This window comes from Phyllostomus discolor, chromosome 11 (genome assembly GCF_004126475.2).
Source record: "Phyllostomus discolor isolate MPI-MPIP mPhyDis1 chromosome 11, mPhyDis1.pri.v3, whole genome shotgun sequence".
In the NCBI taxonomy this organism is placed as follows: Eukaryota; Metazoa; Chordata; class Mammalia; order Chiroptera; family Phyllostomidae; genus Phyllostomus; species Phyllostomus discolor.
In genome coordinates this window covers 33,335,226-33,347,957 of record NC_040913.2, presented here as the reverse complement: position 1 = coordinate 33,347,957, position 12,732 = coordinate 33,335,226, and the positions used below count along the sequence as shown (strand labels likewise).

The window sequence follows — 12,732 nt, the reverse complement described above, 5'->3', positions numbered from 1 at the left end:
ATATTTTTACTGCTGTCAAATTAACATCGTGTCCTTTTCATGTCTGATTTTACTGATTTGAACCTCTCTCCTTCTCTTGGTTAGTCTGGCACAACTCAATGAATATACTAAAAATCACTGAATTGTAGACTTTAAAAGGGTGAATTTTACGAAGTGGAAGTTATATCTCAATAAAGGTGTTATAAAAAAACAAAACAACAAAAGAAAGTATATAAAATTTTCCATTCTGATAAAGCTGAAGTATAGACAATGGCTCATACAGAGGGGATAAAAGTGAAGAGAGCAAGGACACATTTACTGAGAAATCAGGATAACGGCTCTTTTCCAGGAGGGAAGGGTGGGTGATCAGGGAAGGGCACAGAGGACACTTCTGCAGCACTTGTTTCCAATGCCTACTCCCCTAAACACCTGCATGGTTGGCGGGGCACACTCCTGCAGTTCGAATGAGAAATAATTTAGGTTGTAAAAGCAGTAAGATCACCCAATTGCTGAGAGCCATAAGTGACACATCCATTTGTTGAGTTTTTTTCTCATTGTGTGGACCTCTTGTTGATTTATTTTAATAAGTCAGACATTTCAGAGGGCAACCTATTGGCTCTTCTCTTCCTCACCTGCCCCACAGCAACCATCCTGCCCTCCAACTCATTTACTCCAGTGTGTGCCCTGAAGGACTTTTTCTTTATGGAGTGCCTTCCCCAGTCTCCTTGCACACTGTTTCCAGTGGGGTTCGACCAGTTTGAGTTACACACAAAGGATCAGAGTGTGGGAGGAAAGAGTACTGGGATTAACCTTTTGGTCTTTGTTTTCTTCCTCGCAGTTTGTAGAAATTCTATTTGGGCTACAGCTTCTGTCTGGCAGTGCTTTCCCAAGGTTCCTGCTCTTACCAACATTCTAGTAACACAGTTTCTTGTACCTGCCCATGGGACCTACATGCCAGATTGTCTTCCTGCTGTTGTGATGACTCGGTATTGCCTGTTGGTTCCTTCAATCCTGCTACCACTTCTGTAAATAGTCTCTTTATTAAAAAGTCTTAAAAAACTCTCAGCTGAATGTATTATCTGGTCTCTGCTTGGTCCTTAATTGCAGCAAAATTAATCAGAACTTCCAAACTTCCATTCAGTTGTTTCTATGCAGTCTGTCAATGCAGAAGGTTGAGAAATAATCCATGTATTCATTTAGTAAAATCACACATGAATAACTCGCATCTTCAAAATGAAGTATTATTATTCTTTTTTCTCCATGTTAATGACATAATTGTGCAAATCTTTGCAGTTCTTTAGTTATGAAGAAATTTTATACTTAAATGATAGCCATTACTTATTAGGGATACATGCGTGGTTATATAAATGTTTTAGTAATTTTTTCATGTGTAATTTTTAAGAACATATTACAACATCTTTTATTATAGTTTTCAGTGCATTCGTTTTCATGTAAGAAATAAAAAAGAATGGTTAAACATTTAAATAGCATGCATTGGCCTTTCTCAAAGCTGAACTGTGGTCACGTGCATTTCTTACAGTATTCTTGCACAGTATCTGAAGCATGACCAAGGTCCTGATGTTCTGTAATAGTTATTGTCCCGAATGAGCTTCTGGATAATGCTAATTATAGTTTAAATAAAATTACTTGTCAGTCACATCTTTAACAAGCTCTAGTATTTCTTCCTGGAAGTTGCTATATTTGAGATAACAGAAACACATCTACAGCACAACAGTGTAATATGCTATAAGCAGTTAAACTGGCAAGTCAGGAAATTGTGTGTGGTACTCAGATATAAGAACCAAACAAATTGTCCACAAAACATGTTGTCCTGGAAAATGAAATACAAATTGTAAATGTATGTATTATAGAAAGTCTCTTGGACTCCCAGGGGAATGTTTACAAATCCCCATGGATCCAAGGATCACACTAGGAGGAATCGGCACAGCAGCAGGAATGACGTGAGTGCAGCTAACCAGGTTTATGCATTTTGTACTGTTATTTTAGTGCTGTGTAATTGGGGCATATACAGTATATAACAATGGTACTATATTATTATTTCAATGTGATGATAATGAAGTGACATACTATTAAACAGCACAGACTTCATATTCAATGCATATAATCCAATTCCAAAATACTTAAAATAAGGGACAATTAAACAGACTCAGACCAAATTATAAGGAGGGTGACATGCTCTGTCTGGAATTTAGTATGTACTATCTTAGCAGGCAAACACATAAAATATATTTTTCTGACATTTCTGGAAACCTACCTGCTTTTAGTAAATCCTTCAATTAACCTGTCCTTGAAATGTTAGGAAAGAGTTAGCTAAGAAATAATTTACAAGCATGCCATCTAAAACTTTCAGATAATTGTTTTTCTAATTATACATGTTCTGATGCCTTAAACATTCCACCTACCCTAAGTGAAGTATGGACCTATTAAAGTAATAAATTTATTTTGTTATTATTTTTATAATTTTTAAATTTTGAATGTATTTTTCCATTACCATTTAAATTCCTCATACCTCCCTCTCCCCTACAACCAACACACTGGTGTCCATGTGTTCTTTTCACTTTTTGCTTGATTCTCCCACCCCCAACTCTCCCTGTAACTGCCATCTGCTCTCCATCTATGAGTCTGTCTCTATTGGGCTTGTTACTTCAGTTTGTTCATTAGATTCCACATATAAGTGAAATCATATGGTATTTGTTTTTTTCTAACTGGCTTATTTCACTTAGCATAATGTTCTCCAGGTCCATCCATGCTGTTGCAACAGGCAAAATTTTCTTCTTTTTTATGTCTAAGTAGTATTCCATTGTGTAAATGCCCCATAGATGTTTTATCCACTTATCTACTGATGGACACTTAAGCTGCTTTCACATCTTGATGATTGTAAATAATGCTGCAGTGAACATGGGAGTGCTTATGTGCTTTTGAATAGTGTTTTGGGTTTCTTCTAATATATTCCCAGAAGTGGGATTGCTGGGTCAAAAGGCAGATCGATTTTTAATTTTTTGAGGCATCTCCATATTGCTTTCCACAGTGGCTACACCAGTCTACATTCCTACCAACAGTGCAAAAGTGTTCCCCTTTCTCTGTATCTTTGCCAGAACTTATTGTTTTTTTTTTATTTATTGATGGTGGCCATTCTGACAGGTATGAGATGATATCTCATTGTGATTTGTATTTGCATTTTTCTGATGAGTAGTGACTTTGAGCATCTTTTTGTATGTCTATTGTCCATCTGTAAGTCCTCTTTGGAGAAGTGTCTATTTAGGTCCTTTGCCTATTTTTTAATTGGGCTGTGTTTTTTTTTTTTTGGTGTTGAGATTTGTAAATTCTTTATAAATTTTGGATATTAACCCCTTATCAGGTATATTGGCAAATATGTTCTCTCATTCCATGGGTTGTCTTCTTATTTTGTTGATTTTCTTTGCTGTGTAAAAATTTTTAGTTTGATGTAGTACCATTTGTTTGTTTTCTTTTGTCTCTTGCCTAGGGAGATATTCCAGATAAAATACTGCTACAAGCAATGTTCATAATTTTACTACCTATGTTTTCTTCTAGGGTTTGTATGGTTTTGGGTCTAATATTTAAATCTTTAAACCATTTTGAATTTATTCCTGTGTGTGGCATAAGAAGGTGGTCTAGTTTCATTTTTCTGCATGTTTCTGTCCAATTTTCTGAACACCGTTTCATTGAATAAACTATCTTTGTCCCATAGTATGTGCTTGTTCATCTGTTAAATGCTAATTGACTACAGAGGTGTGTGTTTATTTCTGGGCTCTCTATTCTGTTCCATTGGTCTATATGTCTTATTCCAGAACCGTGTTGTTTTGATTTCTATGGCCTTATAGTGTAGTTTGATATTAGAGAGAGTGATTCCTCCAACTTTGTTCTTCTTTCTCAGGATTGCCATTGTTACGCAGGTTCTTTTGTGGTTCCTATACATTTCTGAAATATTTGCTCTAGTTCTGTGAAATATGTCATTGGAATCTTGATGGGAATTGTGTTGAATTTATAGATTGTTTTGGGTAACATGGACATTTTACTGATGTTAATTATCCTTGAACATGGTGTGTGCTTCCACTTGTTTATTTCTTCTTCAGTTTCTTTCTTCAGTGTCTTATAATTTTTTGAGAACAGGTCTTTTACATCCTTGATTAGATTTATTCCTAAGTAGTTTTTTCTTTTTGAAGCAATTGTGAATGGAATTGTTTTCTTAATTTCCCTTTCTGTTAGTTCACTATTGGCATATAAAAATGCAGCTGATTTCTGGATGTTAACTTTGTATCCTGCTTCTTTGCTGAATTCATTTATCAGTGCTAGTAGTTTCTTGGTGGAATCTTTAGGGTTCTCTATGTACAGTATCATGTCATCTGAAAACAAAGACAGCTTTACTTCTTCTTTTCCAGTCTGGATGCCTTTTATTTCTTCTTCTTTTCTGATTGCTATAGCTAGGACTCCCAGTACTATGTTGAATAAGAGAGGTGAGAGTAGATACCCATGTCTTGTTCCCGATCTTGTAGTTTTTGCCCATTGAGTATGGTGCTGGAAGTGGGTTTGTCATATATGGCCTTTATTATGTTGAGGTATGTTCCCTCTAATCGAACTTTGTTGGAGGTTTTTATCATAAATGTATGCTGGTTTCTATCAAATGCTTTTTCTGCATCTATTGATATGATCATGTGGTTTTTATCCTTCATTTTGTTTATGTGGTGGATAACATTTTTTGATTAGTGCCTGTTGTACCAATTTTGCATTCTCAGAATAAATCCTGCTTGATCATGGTGTGTGATCTTTTTGATGTATTGCTATATTTGGCTTGCTAATATTTTGTTGAGGATTTTAGCAAAATGTTCATCAGGGATATTGGCCTGTAATTTTCTGTCTTTGTAGGTGTCTTTATCTGGTTTCAGAATTAAGATAATGCTGGCCTTGAAAAATGAGCTTGGCAACATTTTCTCCTCTGGAATTTTTGGAAATAGTTTGCAAAGGAGAGGCATTAGTTCATACAATCTTCCAAAACTAAATAAAAAAGAAAGAGAGAATCTGAATAGACAGATTACACTAGTGAAAAATGAAACAATGATTAAAAAGCTCCCAACAAACAAGCCCTGGATCGGACGGCTTCACAGGTGAATTTTACCAAGCATTCCGGCAAGAACTAACATCTTTCCTTGTTATTATTTTTAAATCTGTACAAAATTTTATATTGAAGCTTGGATAAAAATTCTATAATTTTGTTCTGTGCAATGGAGTGGATAATTGAAGCAAATGACTAATACAAAGAACGTGTTTTTACTAACTTGCAAAGTGAGTCAGATTAATCTGATAAATTTATAAATTTAGTTAATTATCTCAAGTATATATATTCCAGAGGAGACTTTATTTGTAAGTTATTTGATAACCATCAACATATTTTTAAAGTTCTATTCAATAGATCATATCTCTGTTAGTATCTGATAAGTAAATCTGTTTTAAATTTTTACTACAGTCTGAAGAAAAATAGTATCAGAGTGTTAACTAAATATATTTTTAATTACAAGTGATAGTTAATACTGTAACATAATCTTTTGTCTCAGTAAGTTCTGCCATTGACTTTTCTTTTAGTTTGTTCTTACTAACTGCTTCCAATAAAACCTCTATGAGCATAGCCTAAAATATATTTATGAAAGAATTTTAGCAAATTTTTTGACATCGTCACATATTTAATGAATGACATAGTAGATGTACTAGAAACATTTCAAAGAAATTTTTTTCCATTGTGTTTTTGTTAAGGCATAGATTCCATTACATATGGCTGTTATTTTACAATCAGTTGCAAAATAATCTTGAATTAGGGGAGCCATTAGATTTTTAAGTTTTATGAAGGTAGCACTTAATCTCATTTATTGAATTATCTTCAGTATTGTTAATTGTGCTTGAAAATAGTTTTTCACTGAATGAATGAAAAATATTTGCTAGACTTGCTATATATGTTTTTTAAAAAGTGCATACAATTTGTGTCTACTTATGCAAATAAAGTTGAAAAATGCAACAGTGTCATAATAATGGATTCCATTTCATTCCTGTCTATTTGATCTCTCTCAGAGATCAGAGACAAAAATCAAAAAGGTGTGTTTACCACCAGACAAATTTGCCTTCAACATTTTTTACAAATATGCAAAGTATAAAATAAATTAAGATATTGCATCTTTGTCAATTATGCTTAGGAATTATCTGAGCAGAAACCTCTTGGAGTTAGTATTTTTTGACCTAATATATTGCACAGAGGAAGTGTAAGTCCTACTCATAGCCTTTGTATACCACATATAATACAAAATTATCTCGATTACTGCACAGTTAGCAATTAGTTGTTTCAATTAGAATATTGCAAACACTCTTTTAAAAATAGTACAAGTCTTTGTCATGTGACCTTTATATTTCTGGAAAATGTGCTACTTAAGGAATAATGAGGCATTTGAGCTAAACTGGGTCTGTGGTTTATATCTTTGTATGGTTTATATCAGAATTGGGTTAATTCTGATTTGGAGATAATTTAATCAGCACAGAATGGAAAGAAACATGACAAAAGAAAGCAAACAGCTACCAATAGTGTGGTTCTTTACACCAAACAACTGCTTGGTCCTATTCTCAGTTGTTTGTGTGTGTGCTGGGTGAACCATGTATTCTGATTCAAATTCATGGATTGATGTAATGAACACCTCAGTCAAGGACGTGTTCATGAAGAAGCTAAAGAGGAAATTCAGCATGGGTCATAAACACTTTCAATTCCTTTCAGCAGAATAATGTTCCATTATAGGTATCAAATCAACTTTCACATGTGGTGGTCCCTGTGCCTATCTGACTGTTCTATCATCGGCTCTTTCCTCCTTCACCATCTTCTGTGTTCATTTTAGAGTTTTGCCCATGGTTCCTTAGTTAATATATGAGTAACATTTCTTGGGGAAATTAAGAAAGTACATGATTTTTAAGATGAAGGAATTATAACAAAAATTAAATCTAAGTTACTGTGTATTAATTATTATTCAGTCTCATTTGACTATTCATAGAATGAATGAAAGAAGTATTTGATTAAGTATTTTGGGAATTACCAGGCCAAAGAATGGGTGTTAAAACACATACTTTTAATTCTTGTTTGCCCATTACTATTCTGTAATTGCAGATTCTATGATAATATTTTCTCTCAACAGAGACAACATGGCAACAAGGGAGATAAATTAATGAAGTTTTCATAAAGGTACATTTACTCAACTCAAATTAATATTTTAATCTGAGATTATTCCTTTACTATATTTTTAATATAAAGTTTTTCTTATATGAAAATGTGGTATGATTTTATATCGATGGTAGCAAAAATTTTTTAAGCTAGCTTTATATGTCCTACTGATCTATGGGAGTGTGTGCAAAATTTTACTTACCTTTGAAATCCAAAAATGTCAAGAATGTCATTGTTATTGAGGGTTTTTTTTAGTTGTTAAGGTTTGTTTACTCATTTGCTTATTAATTCACAATTATATATTAAAGTCTTGGCACCTATAAACACAAAACCTGAGATAAATAAAAGCATAAAATAATATGGAAAATATAATCATGAAAATACAATGTTAAGAGTAAAAATTTAGCCCTGGCTGGCACAGCTCAGTGGATTGAGCGCAGGCTGTGAACCAAAGCATCGCAGGTTTGATTCCCAGTCAGGGCACATGCCCGGGTTGCAGGCCACGGCCCCCAGCAACCACACATTGATGTTTCTCTCTTCCTCCCTCCCTTCCCTCTCTAAAAATAAATAAATAAAATATTTAAAAGAAGAGTAAAAATTTTCAAAAAATAGGAAAGTAATCATAAAAAAACCCCACCCCATGCAATTATGTTAACATCAGACAAAATAGTCTGTAATGGAAAAAATATTAAAGGCAAAGTGCGTGATGATAAAAAATTTAATCTAGATTACATAAAAACTATTTACTTATATACACTTCATAAGATAATTTCAAAAACATAGAATATAAATGCAATAGAAAATATGTACCTATATTTGAATATTTTACTTAACCACCACCATAATTGGTAAGTCAATCAGGCCCCAGGAGATTTGAACAACACAATCAATAAACTAAAGATAATGAGGCATTGCAACCAACAGTGAAGATTCAACAACCTCAAACATACTTGAACATTTATGAAAGTTTATATCATTCTATGCTATAAAGCAAATTACAAACAGTTTTACAAGGTAAGTATCTTAATAGCAGCCTTGTCTGACAGTAGCTCTGTAAGTTAGAAATGTAGCAATAAGCAGGGTAGTTGGGAAACCTCCATGAGTTTAAAAAACTTAACAATATCATTCTGAATAATTGGTAGATCAAAGAGAAAATCAAAATGGATATTACAAAACCTTGTGTCATGTGAATGAAGTGGAACTCAGTTGGGAATATATAGCCTGAGATTTTATTTGGGGAAAAAAAAAAGGAAAGAGCTCAACTTAATGACCTAAGCATCAACTTTAAACAACCTTTAAACAACTTTAAAAGTGAAAAAGCAAAAGCTGAAGAATAAATGCAAAGAAAGTAGAGGGCAAGCCTTAATAAAGAGGTATTGCCTTCAAAGCCAAACTGACTACATGTGAATCTCTGCTTTCTCTCTTAACAGTTTTTGACCTTGAAAGTAACTTAAGCTCTCCATTTTTCCTCATCTATAATGAATGAGGGATAGTAATAGCACCTGCCTCGCAGAGTTGTGGTGAGGACTGAATGAGTAAATATATAAAAGATACAGGGCACCAGGATATTGCTCAGTTCTTTGCAGTTAGCTTTTATTATTAGAAGAGCAGACATTAATTAAGAAGACATATTAAACACAGTCAAAACTACTTCTTTTAAAAGAGTAATAAAATTGACAAACCCCTTCCAATGCTGATTAGGAAAAGAGAGAGAGGGCCGCATGACAATGTTCATAAAGAACACGTAGGACACGAGGAAGGAATGACCACACACAACTCTTCTGACAGCTTTGCTCTGAAGGGCATGGCACAAAATAGGGCACTTTCTGGAGAAGCACACTGGATCCAAGTGGTGTTTTAAAACTGTCCTCATTTTTCAGGATGGGCTAAGTTGAAACAAGTTTGTATGCAGGTGGCAAAGATCCAGCTGAGCAAGAATGTGCTGAATCCCCTGAGAGGTCAAGGGAAGAGGCAACTCACGGGAGGGTGGACAGAGGCCAGAAAAAATAAATTATGTATGAGTGAGTCTCAGTTTAAACAAACAGTATTCTGTGCAAGTGTTCCTTTTTTAAAGAATACGCTGCTTTTGCCAGAGAAAAGAGGTGTTAATTTGGGAGCCACTGATTATTGAGATCCAGATCTATGCCAGACCCCCTGCTAGGATGAACACATGATTAACAAGGTGAGCCTGACTATATTCGTTTAATTATTTATGTAGACTCTTGAGAGAAAGGAAAGGAAAATCCCAGTCAGGAATTAGAGGCAGAAACACTAATGTAAATGAAACCATACTCTTTGGATCCCTATGCCCCAAGACCTTTCCATTTTCCCTTCTGCCTGGAAGAGCCAAATATCATGCCAGGGTCTGCATGGCTCACTCAGCGCCTTCACGTAGGTTTCTCCTCAGATGTCCTCTCAGCAAAAGCTGTCCCTAACCACACTGTCTAAACAGAATTCTTTTCATCCTCTACCCTGAGACCCTCTCATTTTTCTCCTGTAGGGCTTATCACACCCTTGTATTGCATAATGTTTCAAAACACTGTGATATTTTTATTTACTAATTGTCATTACCTCCTATTGGAATGCAACTTCCTTAATGGCAGGGACTTTATTTTGTTCACTCTTGTATTTCCATGTTCTTTTACACCTGTATGTAACATGTACATAGGTAATACATACATGTGATATGTGTGTTTAAGCAATATACATATACATATATTTTTTGTATATATGTCCCTCACTATCCTACCCTCTGTACCTATAATTACTCTTTCTTGTAGCTTTCTGTTGACTTCTATTACAACATTTATGTGGAACTGTGGCTATCATGGTTTTTATTATTTACATGGGTTTTTGCCTGTCTCCTTCTATAAAATACAAACTGCATTAGAGCATGGGCATAGTGGTCACTCATCATTGTATTCACAGCACTGAAAATATGTTGGATATATAATTGTTAAGAATTGTGAAGAGATGGGAACATTATCCTACTTGGAAGCTTATGTCAGTCATCCATGTAGTAGATGCTGGAAGAAATCATGAGATTTCTAGGTCAGAGACAGAGGACTTTATTACACTGTATAGCAGGAAACATGCACTTCAAGTTGCCTTCATTCCTCCTACCCTCCAAGTTCCATGGAGGTAACCTGGAGCACCTAGGTGAATTGTGCCCATACAGTGGGTCTGTGTCACAGCTGAAGAAACTTTGATCTTAGGGAATCACCATCCTTTAATAGTCTTCAAGCAAACTTGCTCAACCTTTGTCCCAGAGGAAGACATTTGCTTTATTGTGCAGGACAGCAAACAAATCTATTCACTTCTCCTGAGTGAGACACTATGTCTGTGTATTAATGTTGTTTGCTTTTGAAATGCCTTAAAAATATAGTCTAAAACAAAAAATGACAATGTCTCTGTTCCTAAGACATGCATAAATCTGAAACCCAATGATAATAAAAGCTGAATAATATTTTGCATTTGACTAAAACTTTGCCTGTTTTTGTAACTGTTTGGTATAAGGATGGTGATGAAAGTTTAGATGAGCATAAAAAGGATGAGATGGGGAAGATCACCCAAACTGGGAGCATTTGTAGATTGTGTCCCTGGATGATGTCACTATGTGTGTGAAGTTCCTAAGGTGATAGTCCATAGGACCAACAGGAAGGTACAGTAACAGTTTAGAAAAGTATGCCTAGTGGAAATTGCTCTGCTTGTGGTCTCTCAGACTCCTTTTTCCCTGATGCTATGTTACTCCCTAATGCACTTCTGTGTCCATGCTACTTTCTACCTATCTTTAGTACAGCAGGGGTAATAGCCTAACTGCATAGAATTCTCAATGTCTGATTTCTCATATTTCAATCTTTGTTGATGATTTTATATTCCTGAAGTTATTTTGCTCCCTATTTCTAGTGCAGATTGCTTGTTCAGAAACTAGATGCTAATGAGATTTTGCTTTTCTTCTACTTGGGGTGTATATATACCTGTCCAGTTGCCAAGAAATCTGTCCTTTTTTGAAACCCTGGAAAAATAGATTTTATGTATCACACAGGCCTGTGAAAGAACAGCAGTGGTACTTAATCCAGGCACACCCTTTTACTGTCTCTCCTGCATTTTACTTCATTTAATCAGAAGCTCTTCTTGTCCAGTGCAGAACAGATTTTTGTATTTAAGTCATCACGCTTGTTATGTATGTTCCTGTTTCAGTCGCCGAGGAGCATTTCTTGTGTGCCTCTCTGTGACAGAGGCTCAGTCAAGCACACAGATTCAGTTCTTAATAAGATGCTGTTATTATCCAAGCAGGCTCCACAATTAGCGACAGATTTTAAAAATATTTGTAACAGGCTTAAATATTTTTATATGAGAATTCTGGGTGTAGAGATACATGACAAGGACAAAAGTAATGGCAGCAGTAAGTGGAGATGGCATGGTAATGGGAATGCCCGTGCCTCCGACACTTTATTTGAGTATTGGATAATGAAAAAATCTCACCAGGCAGAGGGGTGGGGGTCAGTCAGAGGAGGATAAATATTACAGGTAAAAGACATGTAGTAATTAAGGAGACATTTGAGAACATGGATTCCAGAGTATGCCATACATGAGCTCTCTGACCTTACTATCTCAATTTCCTGGTTTGTAGTATGAGGCTGTTGAGAAAGCTGATCTCTAGATCTTTTATCCCCATCTACTGAGAGGATAAAGAGCATTCTCAGCAATCAGGCTGTTGACATTCCAGAAAATGTCAGCATCACTCTGAAAGGACACACAGTTATTGTGAAGGGCCTTAGGCGCACCCCGTGGAGGGACTTCAATCACACCAGTGTAACACTCAGTCTCTTTGGAAAGAAAAGAAACAGCTCTGGGTTGACAATTGGTGGGGAGATAGGAAGGAAGCGGCTGCCTTTCACATTCTCTGCCGTCATGTACTGGCCGTGATCACGGGTGTCACACTGGGTTTCCGTCACAGGATGAGGTCTGTGTTTACTTACTTCCCCACCAATGTTGTAGATCAGGAGAATGGTTCTCTTATCGAAATCAGAAATTTCTCGGCTGAAAAATAGATCCACAGGTTTCAGATGATATCTGTCATTGATTATTCACTACACCAAGCCCAGAAAGATGAGTTGATTCTCAAAGGAAATGACATTAAACTTATATCAAATTCAGCTGTTTTGATTCAGCAAGCTATAACAGTTAAAAACAAAGGTATAGAAAATTTGGGGGTGGTATCTGTGTCTCTGAAAAATGAACAATTCAGCAAGCCGAAGAGATCTAATTTGTCTAGCTATAGAAACAGCAAGATGCTGGATGATTCTTCAGACTTATTTGTGATATTTTAAAGATGAAATAAGAACTGTATATTCAAAAAATACATAGGTGATCTTTAAAATCCAATTGAAGCTGTATTGCTCATATCAAGTCTAGTTATTATTGTTTTATGTCCTGAAATGGCCATGCTTTCATTGATTTATTATTATGACAGGTTAATTCTCTATAACAGTCTGGGCTACTGAGAAGATTTCTTCTTAAAT

The 12,732-nt window shown here is 35.3% G+C and overlaps 1 pseudogene; it reads left to right on the top strand.

Annotated features, from left to right (window-relative positions):
• LOC114489756 overlaps positions 1-12,476 on the top strand; it is a 28,904-nt pseudogene extending 16,428 nt beyond the window's left edge.
• The last annotated feature ends 256 nt before the right edge of the window (positions 12,477-12,732 follow it).